At 42.5% G+C, this 13394-nt stretch overlaps 3 pseudogenes; all 3 read left to right on the top strand.

Moving 5' to 3' along the window:
- Positions 1 to 10083: 10083 nt before the first annotated feature.
- Positions 10084 to 10241, top strand: LOC148373670 (U2 spliceosomal RNA; annotated as a pseudogene).
- A 198-nt stretch (positions 10242 to 10439) lies between these two features.
- Positions 10440 to 10615, top strand: LOC148373671 (U2 spliceosomal RNA; annotated as a pseudogene).
- Positions 10616 to 11497: 882 nt separating this feature from the next.
- On the top strand, positions 11498 to 11778 carry LOC148373672 (U2 spliceosomal RNA; annotated as a pseudogene).
- The last annotated feature ends 1616 nt before the right edge of the window (positions 11779 to 13394 follow it).

Raw genomic sequence — 13394 nt, forward strand, 5'->3', positions numbered from 1 at the left:
CCTTCAGGTATGACTGTTGGGAAGGGTTTGTGGAAGTTAAACTGCTCCCTGCTGGAGGATGAGGCTCTAGCCGCACAATACAGGGAGCTGTACAAAGACTGGCAGACCCTTCAAGACTCGTATGATTCACGAGCACAATGGTGGGAAATGACAAAGAAACGAACACAGACCTTTTTTAAAAATGCAGGGAAAAACAAGAAACTCAAAGAGATGAAACGCATGTCGGGACTACAAAGAAGACTCCAACGCTATTTCATCCTAACAGAAAAGGGGATGGACTTTAATGATGAAATCAAAGAGACCAAACAAGAACTAAACGCTTTGGCGGAAATAAAGAGCAAAGGCATCATAATAAGAAGCAGAGAAAGAGAAATAGAAGAAGGGGAAAAATGTACACGCTACTTTTTTAAAAAAATTATGGGCAAAAATGAGGGGATTTTTAAACTTCAAAACGAAAACGGGCAAATAACAAAGGAAAGTAGTGAAATAACCAGATTGGTCGAAGACTACTACAAAAAATTATTTGAAAAGAAAGAAACATATGAGAATGAAATGGGGCATGTATTAGATCATATTTCAAGATCAGTGCGTCAAGACCCCTTTTTAACATCGGACTTTACCCAAGACCAACTGAATGATTGCATAAAGACTATGAAAAAAGGCAAATCACCCGGGGAGGACGGACTCAACCTCGAATTTTACCGGACTTTTTGGGATATTTTAGCACCAGATCTGTTAACTGTTTTTAACGAATTTTCCAGTCGAGACCATATGCCAGACAGTTTCAGAATCGGTATAGTTACTCTATTGCACAAAAAAGGAGACAAAATTGACTTAAAAAACTGGCGACCCATAACGCTTTTAAACGTGGACTGTAAAATTTTCAGCAAGCTTCTAGCAACACGAATGTCTGTTGTCTTGGGAGACTTGGTTGATCCAGACCAAACCTGTGCCATTGTGGGAAGGAAGATCAGCGACAGTCTCATGCTGATCCGTGACACCATTTGTTATGCAAGAGACAGAAACATGCGACTAGCGGTCCTAAACCTAGACTTTGAAAAAGCCTTTGATCGAGTCTCGCACCAATACCTCTTCAGGGTATTGCAAAAATGTGGTTTTCCCCAAAAATACATCAATTGGGTAGGACTGCTATACCGAGACATCTACAGCAAATTCATGATTAACGGGAATTTATCGGAAGCAATCGAGATCAACTGCGGTGTACGTCAAGGTTGCCCTATGTCTCCCCTTCTCTATGTTCTTTGCATTGAACCTTTGGCACAAATGTTAAGAAAAGATAGATTTGTCGAAGGCATCAATATCCCAGGAAGTGGGGGACAAATTACCAAGTGTGTTTTGTACATGGATGATTTTAATATTTTGTGTACTGACCGCGCATCTGTTGAAAGAGCCCTTGACTTGACTGACCTGTTTGGGAGGGCGTCTGGGTCAAGGCTAAATAGAGAAAAATCACAAGTGAAGTTTTATGGAATGTGGAAAGAGACAGAAAAGGCAGGACTCCCGCTGACGGTGTTAAAGACAGACCAGAAAATCCTAGGGATAAAATTCAATGCGGATGGAGGAGGCGAGACCAACTGGGATGACGTGACAAGGAAAGTTAAGCAAAAACTTGTTTTTTGGTCACTAAGAAAACTGACAATAGAGGGGAAGGTCCTAATCATCAAAGCGATCATCCTCCCAATGCTTTTGTCAATCAGTTTAATTTTTATGCCTAAAAGAAACGTGCTGTTACAACTGGACCGAGCCATCTTTCGCTTTGTCTGGGGCTCAAAGTGGGAAAGGATAAAAAGAGATACAATGAAAAAGAAAAAGGAAAAAGGGGGGAAAGGAGTGCCTGACCTCCAGCTTTTCCTGGGAAGCAAATATGTCTCTCTCCACTTCCAAAACGCTGTGGGCCCACCCAACAACCCGAAAAGTCAAGCAATGACCCGTTTTTGGATGGGCTCATATTTGCGGAAGCTAAAGCTTGTACCAGACAATCGTTTGATTCCAGTTTCGTTTAACTTGCCACCAACACATCTCTTTATTCGGGATTTTTTGAAGAAGTTTGATTTGGAAACACAAGAATGTCACACTTTACAAAACCACAGGGCCCTTATTGCTATTGTGCAAGGGCGAGCTACAGTAAGCCCTGTGCGGGGGCTTGCGTTTGGCGAATCCACAACGGTTTGGAGCAACGTGAATCATCCTGCCCTCCCAAACAGACTACGAGACTTGTCATGGATGGTGGCTCATGAAGTTCTCCCAGTCAGAGCTGTAATGCACCACCGAGGAATGTCAGCGACTTCGACGTGCCCTCGACCTGGCTGTGGCGCCCAGGAGTCGGTGAGGCACCTTTTTTGTGAGTGCAGCGCTGCCCAGGTCTTGTGGACAATGGCCGAACAACTAGGAAAGTTCCCGGACTTGCCAGCAGGAGAGGTCCCTGATGCACAGTACGTGCTGTACGGGGTGAGTCGGTCGAGGAGGCCTCGGAACGACTTTGCCAGGGACTGGCTCACTCTCGCCGCCATCAAGGACGCCATCTGGACCTCCAGAAACCTGCTGGTATGGAGGTGCAGGCAGATCCCCCCCGTGGCTGTGCTCCAAATGGCTGCAGATACCATACAATCTGCGAGCGGCGGGCCTAGGACGCAGCCATAAAGAAGACTCGTCTGCACCCACCCGGAGGGGGGAGCCGGAGCTACACTGTGGGAGTCCCGGCAGCAACGGCCTGGGTTGTGGAACCCAGAAGGGAGAGGACCCACGCAGAAGGGAAAGGACCCACACAGAGGACTGGAAGAATGCTGCTTGGGAGGGTGGGATGGCAGAGCTATGCCCTTGCACAATAGTATTGCCTTTTACACACTGGTTAACTACTGTTAAAAGAAAATAACTCTGAAATTGTTTAATTGATGTTGAAAATGTCAGGAAAAAATGTTAAAACGTCATATCGTCACGTCATATTGTCAAATATAAAAAAATTGTGAATATGCTTGATGGCTGTGTTTTGCTGCTGTTGGTGTCAGTGGATTTGTTCAGACCGAGGACAATCGACTTTGGCCTGGACGGATCTATTGACACTAACAAAGATGTTATATAATGAAATTGTGAATATGTTTGATTTTCAAGAAGGTTTGTTCAAACCTCACTTTGTGTTTGCTGTTAAAAACGTAATATTGGGATATAATATTGTGAATGTGCTTAATTGCTGTTGAGATTGTCATGAATGTTTTCTGTTTTTAGTGTCAATAAATTTGTTCAAACCAAAAAAAAGCTTGCTCTGTCCACTCCACGCATCGGCCCGGTATTGCAGTACCTCCGGGAGCGGTGCATTCGCAATGATCGCAGCAAGGCTTTAGGGCTAGGACCTTAGCTTGGCCTTTTGGCTGAGAGTAAGTGTCCCGGCTCCTAGGCTTTGTAGCGTATTATGAACTGACCGATAACGGATAATGGATAATGAATAACGAAGATAGAACAATAACCCTTAAAACCCCCCGCCCTGTGTCACCACTCATCGCAGCAAACTATGCTGGAGTGGCATTAGGCTTTGATGCTAGGCCCTTAGCTTGGCCTTTAGGGCCAGGACCTTAGCTTAGCCTTTTGGCTGAGAGTAAGTGTCCCGGCTCCTAGGCTTTGTAGCGTATAATGAACTGACCGATAACGGATAATGGATAATGAATAACGAAGATAGATCAATAACCCTTAAAAACCCCAAAACCCCGCCCGGTATTGCAGTACCTCCGGGAACGGTGCATTCACAATGATCGCAGCAAGGCTTTAGGGCTAGGACCTTAGCTTGGCCTTTTGGCTGAGAGTAAGTGTCCCGGCTCCTTGGCTTTGTAGTGTATTATGAGCTGACCGATAACGGATAATGGATAATGAATAACGAAGATAGAACAATAACCCTTAAAAACCCCAAACCCCCCCGACAAATGTTTTCTTGACGCATCAGGTTAGCACTACTCGTTCTATGCGTTTATACTGTCATTGGCGTCGGTTTTAAGAGTATTGTTAATTATTAATTTTACAATTCTAACCATTTTAACATAGTTAGAAGTAAAGCAGCCGAGTCCTGCCATGGCCGGGCATTATATCGGCGGGCGGAGACGTAACTGCGTGAGATTCTTGCTCAAAGATGTTGTGGCAATTTCGGAGGGAATGTCAAGGACGGATTTTATTAACAAGTTTGTTGAAAAGATTCTGAAGTTTAAAAAGGAGGAGGTACATGCTGTCATAAAAATGACTTCTGGCAAAGGCTTTGATGTGAGTTTTGAAACGGCAGCTCTTTATCAAGAGTTTTGGAATCGCTTTGAGGGAGTGAGGTCCCAGTTTTCTGGATTTACAGTGGAGAAGCTGACTGATAATGCTAACAAGATTGTCATTGTTAGAATGTTTAGTGAAATAATCAGTGCTGATGACGTCTGTTATTGGTTGAGTAGGTACTGCTCAGTAAAAGGCCAGGCTATGAAGGTGAGGTGTGAGAAAGGCTATTGGACTGGTGCCTGGAGGGTACCCGTCCAACTACGGCAAGATCCTCAGGGCTTTCAGGGACTGAAACAACTCCCGTCGACTATATTCCTGGGGGAAAACCGTGGCTTTATCCACTATCAAGGGCAACCGAAACTCTGTCGCAAATGTGGTGAGCATGGGCATCTGGTTGAGGTATGTGATCGAATTTTTTGTGGAAAGTGCAGAACAATTGGACATTCCTTTGAGGAATGTATCAATAGCAGAAAATGCAATCTCTGTGGAGAAACGAATCACCTCTTTAGAAACTGCCCGAATTCGTTTGCTAACAAATTGAAAGCTAGGAAGGCAGTTAACAAAGACAACAAAGACAATGAAATGATGTCAGACAACATAGATAATGAAATGAATAAATGTCACAAAGACAATGAAATGAATAAAGATAACAAAGACAATGAAATTAATAAAGTCATGGAAATACAAAATGAAAATGAACAAGAAATGAATGAAGTTATAGAAATACCCAATGAAGATGAACAGGAAATGAATAAAGTTATGGAAATACCCATTGAATTTGATCAAGAAATGCACAAAGAAATTGGACAAGACAAACAAATTGAAAAAACAGATGTACCTACCAAAACCCCTGGAGGAGAGACCAGAGGAGAGACCAGAGAATCAAAATTGAAACAGGAAGAACCTGGAAATTCTAATTCGATTTCTCATAAAATACCTGAATTTGGACATGACAAACGAATAGAAAAAGCAACTGCCACTCCGAAAACACATATTAATCAGGAAGGGCCTGGAAGAGAGTCCAAATTAGCAAATTTGTTTGCTACGCCATTGCCGGGATTTGGAGAAGACAAACAAATCGAAAAGGCGAATGACTCTCCAAAAACCCATACGGGCACTGGAAAGAGGGGTAAAAGTAAGACAAAATTGGGAGTGGTGAAAAAAACAGAAACAAAGATAAGAGATTTAGAAGAAAGCCGATTGCCGGTGAATAAGCCCACAAGGGAACTGTATGAAGTTGAGACGGAGGAAGTCGGGGAGGGAAAAAATCTGACCCTTTGTGGGCAGGGAAGTAAGAGACCCCTTGATAGGTCCTCTGGCTCACCCCCTAACCCAGAAAAAAGGGGAAGACCTGGAACCACAGACAGAGAGTCAGAGGGTCCCAGAGTTTTCCACGGTGAGTCTCAAAATGAGGTACTACTCTTAAGTGATGTGTCTGACACAGGTGACACTCTCGATGATCTCGATGATCACCAAAGAATGGACTCAGATCCCACGGTTTTGTCTAACTAGTTTAAATACTTTAACAACAATTATGAACATTACATTCTCTACTATCAATGTGAGAAGTGTGAGATCAAAGGTTAAGGCTCACAGTGTTTTATCGTTCTTAAAAACTATCAGAACAGATGTGTTTTTACTACAGGAATGCTGCATCCCCTTTCTAAAAAATTATAAACAGTGGGAAGAGATTTGGCCATATCCGTCATTATGGAGTGGCTCGAATGAAAACCGTAACGATGGGGTAGCCATTTTAATAAACAACCCTCAACTCATCATAAAGGGGAGTACTGTGATGACAGACGGACGCGCAATCTTAGCAAGACTTTCTTATATAGGGAATGATTTTAACCTCATTAACATATACGGCCATGCCGACAGACAACTCAGGTACGAACTTTTAGAGGACATCCAGTCGCATATGCTAGGCCATCAACCACTAATCGTGGGAGGAGATTTTAATTGCATCCTAAGTAGGAAGGATAGAAAGAGGACCGATGAGGAGTTTAAAGTAGATAAAACATCAACTTTATTACAAGACATGTGCCGGACATTTAAACTGGTGGATTGTTTCAGATCCATACATCCAGGAGAGGAGGGCTTCACCTGGTTCAGTAGTGACAATGCCAGAGCCTCTCGAATAGACTACATATTTACAAGGGGTTTAGCACAGAGTGATGCAAGATTAATTCCAGTTTTTTTTTCGGATCACTTGCTACTGTCCTGCTCTTTCTCATTTCCTTGAGGTATGACTGTTGGGAAGGGTTTGTGGAAGTTAAACTGCTCCCTGCTGGAGGATGAGGCTCTAGCCGCACAATACAAGGAGCTGTACAAAGACTGGCAGATCCTTCAAGACTCGTATGATTCACGAGCACAATGGTGGGAAATGACAAAGAAACGAACACAGACCTTTTTTAAAAATGCAGGGAAAAACAAGAAACTTAAAGAGATGAAACGCATGTCGGGATTACAAAGTAGACTCCAACGCTATTTCATCCTAACAGAAAAGGGGATGGACTTTAATGATGAAATCAAAGAGACCAAACAAGAACTAAACGCTTTGGCGGAAATAAAGAGCAAAGGCATCATAATAAGAAGCAGAGAAAGAGAAATAGAAGAAGGGGAAAAATGTACACGCTATTTTTAAAAAAAAATTATGAGCAAAAATGAGGGGCTTTTTAAACTTAAAAATGAAAACGGGCAAATAACAAAGGAAAGTAGTGAAATAACCAGATTGGTCAAAGACTACTACAAAAAATTATTTGAAAAGAAAGAAACACATGAGAATGAAATGGGGCATGTATTAGATCATATTTCAAGATCAGTGCGTCAAGACCCCTTTTTAACATCGGACTTTACCCAAGACCAACTGAATGATTGCATAAAGACAATGAAAAAAGGCAAATCACCTGGGGATGACGGACTCAACCTCGAATTTTACCGGACTTTTTGGGATATTTTAGCACCAGATCTGTTAACTGTTTTTAATGAATTTTCCAGTCGAGACCATATGCCAGACAGTTTCAGAATAGGGATAGTTACTCTATTGCACAAAAAAGGAGACAAAATTGACTTAAAAAACTGGCGACCCATAACGCTTTTAAACGTGGACTGTAAAATTTTCAGCAAGCTTCTAGCAACACGAATGTCTGTTGTCTTGGGAGACTTGGTTGATCCAGACCAAACCTGTGCCATTGTGGGAAGGAAGATCAGCGACAGTCTCATGCTGATCCGTGACACCATTTGTTATGCGAGAGACAGAAACATGCGACTAGCGGTCCTAAACCTAGACTTTGAAAAAGCCTTTGATCGAGTCTCGCACCAATACCTCTTCAGGGTATTGCAAAAATGTGGTTTTCCCCAAAAATACATCAAGTGGGTAGGACTGCTATACCGAGACATCTACAGCAAATTCATGATTAACGGGAATTTATCGGAAGCAATCGAGATCAACTGCGGTGTACGTCAAGGTTGCCCTATGTATCCCCTTCTCTATGTTTTTTGCATTGAACCTTTGGCACAAATGTTAAGAAAAGATAGATTTGTCGAAGGCATCAATATCCCAGGAAGTGGGGGACAAATTACCAAGTGTGTTTTGTACATGGATGATTTTAATATTTTATGTACTGACCGCGCACCTGTTGGAAGAGCCCTTGACTTGACTGACCTGTTTGGGAGGGCGTCTGGGTCAAGGCTAAATAGAGAAAAATCACAAGTGAAGTTTTATGGAATGTCGAAAGAGACAGAAAAGGCAGGACTCCCGCTGACGGTGTTAAAGACAGACCAGAAAATCCTAGGGATAAAATTCAATGCGGATGGAGGAGGCGAGACCAACTGGGATGACGTGACAAGGAAAGTTAAGCAAAAACTTGTTTTTTGGTCACTAAGAAAAATGACAATTGAGGGGAAGGTCCTAATCATCAAAGCGATCATCCTCCCAATGCTTTTGTCAATCAGTTTAATTTTTATGCCTAAAAGAAACGTGCTGTTACAACTGGACCGAGCCATCTTTCGCTTTGTCTGGGGCTCAAAGTGGGAAAGGATAAAAAGAGATACAATGAAAAAGAAAAAGGAAAAAGGGGGGAAAGGAGTGCCTGACCTCCAGCTTTTCCTGGGAAGCAAATATGTCTCTCTCCACTTCCAAAACGCTGTGGGCCCACCCAACAACCCGAAAAGTCAAGCAATGACCCGGTTTTCGATGGGCTCATATTTGCGGAAGCTAAAGCTTGTACCAAACAATCGTTTGATTCCAGTTTCATTTAACTTGCCACCAACACATCTCTTTATTCGGGATTTTTTGAAGAAGTTTGATTTGGAAACACAAGAATGTCACACTTTACAAAACCACAGGGCCCTTATTGCTATTGTGCAAGAGCGAGCTACAGTAAGCCCTGTGCGGGGGCTTGCGTTTGGCGAATCCACAACGGTTTGGAGCAACGTGAATCATCCTGCCCTCCCAAACAGACTACGAGACTTGTCATGGATGGTGGCTCATGAAGTTCTCCCAGTCAGAGCTGTAATGCACCACCGAGGAATGTCAGCGACTTCGACGTGCCCTCGACCTGGCTGTGGCGCCCAGGAGTCGGTGAGGCACCTTTTTTGTGAGTGCAGCGCTGCCCAGGTCTTGTGGACAATGGCCGACCAACTAGGAAAGTTCCCGGACTTGCCAGCAGGGGAGGTCCCTGATGCACAGTACGTGCTTTACGGGGTGAGTCGGTCGAGGAGGCCTCGGAACGACTTTGCCAGGGACTGGCTCACTCTCGCCGCCATCAGGGACGCCATCTGGACCTCCAGAAACCTGCTGGTATGGAGGTGCAGGCAGATCCCCCCCGTGGCTGTGCTCCAAATGGCTGCAGATACCATACAATCTGCGAGCGGCGGGCCTAGGACGCAGCCATAAAGAAGACTCGTCTGCACCCACCCGGAGGGGGTAGCCGGAGCTACACTGTGGGAGTCCCGGCAGCAACGGCCTGGGTTGTGGAACCCAGAAGGGAGAGGACCCACGCAGAAGGGAAAGGACCCACACAGAGGACTAGAAGAATGCTGCTTGGGAGGGTGGGATGTCAGAGCTATGCCCTTGCACAATAGTATTGCCTTTTACACGCTGGTTAACTACTGTTAAAAGAAAATAACTCTGAAATTGTTTAATTGATGTTGAAAATGTCAGGAAAAAATGTTAAACGTCATATCGTCACGTCATATTGTCAGATATAAAAAAATTGTGAACATGCTTGATGGCTGTTGAGATTGTCGTGTTTGTTTTGCTGCTGTTGGTGTCGGTGGATTTGTTCAGACCGAGGACAATCGACTTTGGCCTGGACGGATCTATTGACACTAACAAAGATGTTATATAATGAAATTGTGAATATGCTTGATTGCTAATAAGATTTTCGAGAAGGTTTGTTCAAACCTCGCTTTGTGTTTGCTGTTAAAAACGTAATATTGGAATATAATATTGTCAATGTGCTTAATTGCTGTTGAGATTGTCATGATTGTTTTCTGTTTTTAGTGTCAATAAATTTGTTCAAACCACAGACCAAAAATAATCGACTTTGGCCTGGACGGATCTATTGACACTAACAAAGATGTTATATAATGAAATTGTGAATATGATTGATTGCTATTAAGATTTTCGAGAAGGGTTGTTCAAACCTCACATTGTGACATTGTGCTTGCTGTTAAAAAAGTCATATTGAAATATAATATTGTGAATGTGCTTAATTGCTGTTGAGATTGTCATGATTGTTTTTTTCTGTTATTAGTGTCAATAAATTTGTTCAAACCAAAAAAGACAAATGAACACTGTCTGATGCTAAGTCCTTAGCTTGGCCTTTTGGCCGGCTGTGATTTTTGGACTGTGGACCTTAATGAAGGTTTGACTCTAATAGGATTTTGCCTGGAGATGAAATAAGAGCTTGCTCTGTCCACTCCACGCATCGGTCCGGTATTGCAGTACCTCCGGGAACGGTGCATTCGCAATGATCGCAGCAAGGCTTTAGGGCTAGGACCTTAGCTTGGCCTTTTGGCTGAGAGTAAGTGTACCGGCTCCTAGACTTTGTAGCGTATTATGAACTGACCGATAACGGATAATGGATAATGAATAACGAAGATAGAACAATAACCCTTAAAAACCCCAACCCCAAATGAACACTGTCCCCTAGTGAGCATCACTGGCATCTGCTTCACGGCCAGAAATTTCTGGCCGTGGCTGTGGTGGTTGGACTGCTGTACCGCAAATGCGAAATTGTAGTGAGCACAGATTTTTACAATCTGGAGATGGAATAAGAGCTTGCTCTGTCCACTCCACGCATCGGCCCGGTATTGCAGTACCTCCGGGAACGGTGCATTCGCAATGATCGCAGCAAGGCTTTAGGGCTAAGACCTTAGCTTGGCCTTTTGGCTGAGAGTAAGAGTCCCGGCTCCTTGGCTTTGAAGCGTATTATGAACTGACCGATAACGGATAATGGATAATAAATAACGAAGATAGAACAATAACCCTTAAAAACCCCAAATGTATTGCCTTTTACACGCTGGTTAACTACTGTTAAAAGAAAAGAACTCTGAAATTGTTTAATTGATGTTGAAAATGTCAGGAAAAAATGTTAAAACGTCATATCGTCACGTCATATTGTCAGATATAAAAAAATTGTGAATATGCTTGATGGCTGTTGAGATTGTCGTGTTTGTTTTGCTGCTGTTGGTGTCGGTGGATTTGTTCAGACCGAGGACAATCGACTTTGGCCTGGACGGATCTATTGACACTAACAAAGATGTTATATAATGAAATTGTGAATATGCTTGATTGCTATTAAGATTTTCGAGAAGGGTTGTTCAAACCTCACATTGTGCTTGCTGTTAAAAAAGACATATTGAAATATAATATTGTGAATGTGCTTAATTGCTGTTGAGATTGTCATGATTGTTTTCTGTTATTAGTGTCAATAAATGTGTTCAAACCCAAAAAAAAATGAGCTTGGACCTTTTGCAGCAAGGCTTTAGGGCTAGGACCTCAGCTTGGCCTTTTGGCTGAGAGTAAGTGTCCCGGCTCCTAGGCTTTGTAGCGTATTATGAACTGACCGATAACGGATAATGATTAATGAATAACGAAGATGGAACAATAACCCTTAAAAACCCCAAATGAGCTTGCTCTGTCCACTCCACGCATCGGCCCGGTGTTGCAGTACCTCCGGGAACGGTGCATTCGCAATGATCGCAGCAAGGCTTTAGGGCTAGGACCTTAGCTTGGCCTTTTGGCTGAGAGTAATTGTCCCGGCTCCTAGGCTTTGTAGCGTATCATGAACTGACCGATAACGGATAATGGATAATGAATAACGAAGATAGTACAATAACCCTTAAAATCCCCAAATCCCCATCCCCAAATGCTGAACTCGATAGATTGTGGTACCAAAATTGTGTACTCTCGCTTTTGCAATCCGGAGATGGAATAAGAGCTTGCTCTGTCCACTCCACGCATCGGCCCGGTATTGCAGTACCTCCGGGAGCGGTGCATTCGCAATGATCGCAGCAAGGCTTTAGGGCTAAGACCTTAGCTTGGCCTTTTGGCTGAGAGTAAGTGTACCGGCTCCTAGGCTTTGTAGCGTATTATGAACTGACCGATAACGGGTAATGGATAATGAATAACGAAGATAGAACAATAACCCTTAAAAACCCCAAAACCCCCGATTGTCGTGTAAAATCCAAAATGTGTCGGTGTGCAATTATGTGTCGGCATGTTTGAATCATCCAAGGTCAGGTCAGCAATGCTGCAAGTTTGATTTTTGCAATCTGTAGATGGAATAAGAGCTTGCTCTGTCCACTCCACCCGGTATTGCAGTACCTCCGGGAACGGTGCATTCGCACTGATCGCTGCATGGCTCTGCGGCTAGGACCTTGACTCGGCCTCTTGGCTGAGAGCAAGTGTCTCGGCCCATTGGCTTTGTAGCGTATTATGAATTGATTGATAATGGATAATTGATAAAGAATATAGAAAAATACACCTTACAAAATCCCCCCCCCCCCCCCCCCCCCGCTGCTGTTGGTGTCGGTGGATTTGTTCAGACCAAAGAACAATCGACTTTGGCCGGGACGGATCTATTGACACTAACAAAGATGTTATATAACGAAATTGTGAATATGCTTGATTGCTGTTATGATTGTCGAGAAGGGTTGTTCAAACCTCACATTGTTTGTTTGCTGCTATTAGTGTCAATAAATTTGTTCAAACCGGATTTTTGGACTGTCTTCATTCCGAATAAATCATTCGCACTGATCGCTGCTTGGCTCTGTGGCTAGGACCTTAACTCAGCCTTTTAGCTGAGAGCAAGTGTCTCGGTCCCTTGGCGTTGTAGCGTATTGTGATCTAATGGATAACGGATAGTTGATAAAGAATATAGAACAATAAACCTTACAAAACTCCTGTTATATTCGTGAGTACAAAATTGCCAAATAACTCAAAAAGTGGTGGGTGCGGCTTATAGTCAGGTGCGCTCTATTGTCCGGAATTTACGGTATATATGTATATAAATATATATATATGTATATATATATGTATGTATGTATATATATATGTATATATATGTATGTATATATATGTATGGATATGTATGTATGTATATATATGTATACATATGTATATATGTATATATATGTATACATATGTATATATGTATATATGTATATATGTATACTTATGTATATATGTATATAGATGTATATATGTATGTATGTATATATGTATGTATGTATGTATGTATGTATATATATATATATATATATATATATATACATACATATGTGTGTGTGTATAAATGTGTATAAATGTGAGCAGTATTTGTTAGAAGAACTCGAATAATCTCTTCTTTATACTTTCAGACGTAAAGCTGTTCAGCTGCTGTGCAACAACTTTTTAGGTAATTTTGCTAAAAATGTAAGATTTTACACCGGCCTATAATTCCATAGGCAAAGAGTATGCATTAGTTAATTTCCAACCAGCGTTTATCTTGACATGTGAACACATGACCTTTGCTTTTCTTTTCTTGTTCTTTTCAGAACAGTTGTTATTTGGTGATTGATTGGCTGTGATGGATCGTAATTGGGCAAACCCCTCTGACAGTTCTTCCTTTTAAGTCTTT

Source organism: Urocampus carinirostris, chromosome 1 (assembly GCF_059441175.1).
Source record: "Urocampus carinirostris isolate Australia breed hairy pipefish chromosome 1, RoL_Ucar_1.0, whole genome shotgun sequence".
NCBI classification, from domain to species: domain Eukaryota; kingdom Metazoa; phylum Chordata; class Actinopteri; order Syngnathiformes; family Syngnathidae; genus Urocampus; species Urocampus carinirostris.